The sequence below is a fragment of the Ammospiza caudacuta genome, chromosome 2 (genome assembly GCF_027887145.1).
Source record: "Ammospiza caudacuta isolate bAmmCau1 chromosome 2, bAmmCau1.pri, whole genome shotgun sequence".
NCBI classification, from domain to species: Eukaryota; Metazoa; Chordata; class Aves; order Passeriformes; family Passerellidae; genus Ammospiza; species Ammospiza caudacuta.
In genome coordinates this window covers 69,101,009-69,104,376 of record NC_080594.1, presented here as the reverse complement: position 1 = coordinate 69,104,376, position 3,368 = coordinate 69,101,009, and positions in this window count along the sequence as shown.

The following is a 3,368-nucleotide window of genomic DNA, read 5'->3' as shown; positions in this document are numbered from 1 at the left end:
AGACTGAACTGCTCATGTTGCCATGGATCCTGGGGTCACCTTGGAAAAGCATATGTTTTTCTATGTTGTTGGAAACTGCTAAATATTCTTCTGTTCAGACTCTATAGCGTCCTTTTCCATGCCTCATCTACTGCTCTGATATAGCTGCCATTATAACAGAACTAGTACTTTGTATTCACAACATTATTATTCAATAACCTTTCTTTTCTGTTGAGAGATTGCCTTCTGTCCTTGTGTTTGACCTTTAAAGTGAAATTATTCTACCTAACAGACCTTTCTCTTATTTCAATAATTGTAAAACATCGTCTTCTCTTGCAAAATGATCCATAGAATCACAGAAGGGTTTGGGTTGGAAGGGACACCTTAAGGTCACCTAGTTCCAACCCTTCTTTCATGTCTGGAAAACTTTCCACCAGGCCTGGTTGCTCAAAGCCCCATCCAATGTGGCCTGGAAGACTCCTAGAAATGGGGCATCTGCAACTTTTCTGGGCAACATGTTACAGTGTCTCACAATCTTCACAGTAAAGAGATTTCATAAAATCATTCTACAGAACCACCTCCACTGATGCTGAAGGATGGTTTATTCAAATTCAAAGTTCCTAAGCTCTAATTTTTTCTGCTATTGATTTGCCCCATAACTTCACACTTTTCATAATTTAATTGGCTCAGTTTACTTTAGATTGATATTATCTAATTCAGTGTGATTCTTCTGAAGACTTAGTATTGTTCATGATATGAAAAAAAATGTTACATGAATGCATATTATCCTGTTTAGATGCTTTGCATCAGCCTGCTGCTCATTAATGTTGCCTATAAGCAAGAATGAATGACATAAACTGTATTTGACAAAAACGTCTTCATGAATTGCTAGAAGTAGTGCTATGCATTTGCTAAAAATAACGACACTGCCATTGTATTCAGGCTGACAGGCTTTGCTACGAGGCAAGGAATGTTAACTTAGGCTTAGATTTGTTAAAATATTGTATTCTAGACATGGCTTCCTATGTTTGGCTGCTTTGTTGTGCCAGCAGGATGAGCATCTGAAAATCTGCAGCAGGTAAAGCCTGTGACCTCAAATATATTGACCTGCTCATGCTAATATTTATTTGGCTACTGGAATCAAGCTAATTTATGCCAAGTTGGTTCAGAGGACTTACACAATATAACACAATGCATCTATCCAGAACTGTCTACACTCATCAAAGTCTCTCATCAACTGGAGACTTTTTCTAGTCTCCAGTTTATAATTTTTTTCTTGCATTAAAAGTATATTTCATATTATGCAGTTTGATTAATATTAGACAATATAAGCTTCTGAAAAGATTTTACCTAATCAGAATTCTTAATCTGCCTTGATATTTTAAGTAGCACTTTTTTCTTTAATTAAAAAAATAACACTTAATTGGCTCATAAACAGCAAAACCAAAATCAAGTCTTTTTAAAAAATATTTTATATCCAAAGTGCTTACATTTTGCTTCTGCTTTCAAAGATACAGAGAGACAAAAAATGAAGAGAAAAGACAATGGTTTATTTTCCTCAGAAGCTCTATTTGAATATAAAATGTTCTTTGCGGCAAGTTTAATAAATATTTGTAAGAAATGTACATATGTTTTAGGTACTGCAATAAAACTATAGATTCTGAGCACTTCACCATGATCAGTCATTTCCTCACTAATTCCTACTGAGAATCCCTGTCTGGGAAGCATAAACTTCTTAATTGTGTTTTGGCACATTTATTCTACAATTTTTAGTATTTTGAGACAGAATAATTTCCTCCCTGTATCATCTGAACTCTACTTATGCTCAAATAATCCTTTCTTTCTTCTACAACTTTAACATAGTTTTTGACATTTCCTTATCTATTTTGCAAGGATCCATTTTATGAATCTAAGAATTCTACTTCTGTCTAAAACAATGTCATTAGATTAAGCTACAACTTCAGCATTTACCCATGAGAGCTCTTCATTTGTTTATATTTTATATCTTCTTTCATAGTTGCAATCCTTCTTTGTGGGTTTTTTCAAAACAAATTTTTTCTTAAAGATATTTGTGGCTGTTTAGGTGTGTTTTTGCTGTGAGATCTCTTTCTGTTTAATTTTTTCTTTGGGATGTATGATGAAGATTTGATATAATTTTTCATCTTAGAAAAAATGAAATACATTCTCTAACTTTAAACCAGATTCTTAACAGTCTTCCTCTCAGTTTGGGGTCTCAGATTACTACTATAACACAATTTACTGAGATTCTAAACACCTTCCAAAGATCTCACACCATTCTAAAGGCTCTTTTTAATTCTCTCTTACAGAAGACTTATGAAATACAGACCCCACTTTTTTTAAAGACTTAAATTTCCTTAATTATGTTTTAATTTCTTTTGCACTCTTAACAGCTATGAATGTAATGTAATTACATAAGTTGGAGCTTTTAACTTATGAGTCCCTTATTTAAATATTTTCTTTTTTTCTGACAGGTTCACTTCTCATTCTCTCTCTGCTGCTCTGATGCTTTTTAGTGCCAAATTTTGCTCTAATTTACAAATTATCATTATATTAAACCCTTAATATGATGATAAAATTAGAATTTTTTTCTCATTTCCTCAGTTAACAATACGAAATTAGCTTTAAATAGACTAGGATGATGCACAGGTTGTTTTTCTCGTTTGAGCAGTTTATTACATACAGTTTATTTTAACATTTTTCTTCTCAACAACATTTTTAAATTTCATCAGAATAGATAACATGCATTTTTATATTACTATATAATTAAGGCTATACCATAATCCAAAAATATGACTAGCTAGTGCAGTAAAATATATAAAAAATTTAGACACGAGATTTAAGAGACTCAGTGAAATAGAAGAGCTTTAAGTGTTTTTTTCAAGTGTGATCAAAGATGATTGACCACTATTTATTGGTCTGAAGTTTTGGTCTGTGATAGAGAACAGAAAAAAGTTGATGATTAGAAGAGTGCAAGAAAAATGAAACTGTGGAGAGAAAGGGCTAAATTGAATGCACTGATAAAAATTAGACAATGACGAAAATCAGGACAAGAGTAAAATAATTTCGCATTAAATTTTCTTTTAAATGATGAGAAATGCTGCAGTGTAGACCTTAACAAGTGATGAAATTCCTTTCTCCAATCTGCACTGCAGTCCTTAATGGTACATTCTCCAGCTGCCCTGCATACAGGGCTCCTACTGATATTAATAAATACTCTTTTCATAGAACTATTCAGAATATGAATAGAAATCAAGAAGATAAAAATTTTGCAGTATAGAAGGGTTTTCTGTTGTTCAGAGAGAACCTCCTGTGTTTCATCTGGTCCTGTCACTGGGTGCTGCTGAAAAAACCCCGGATCCATCCTGTTT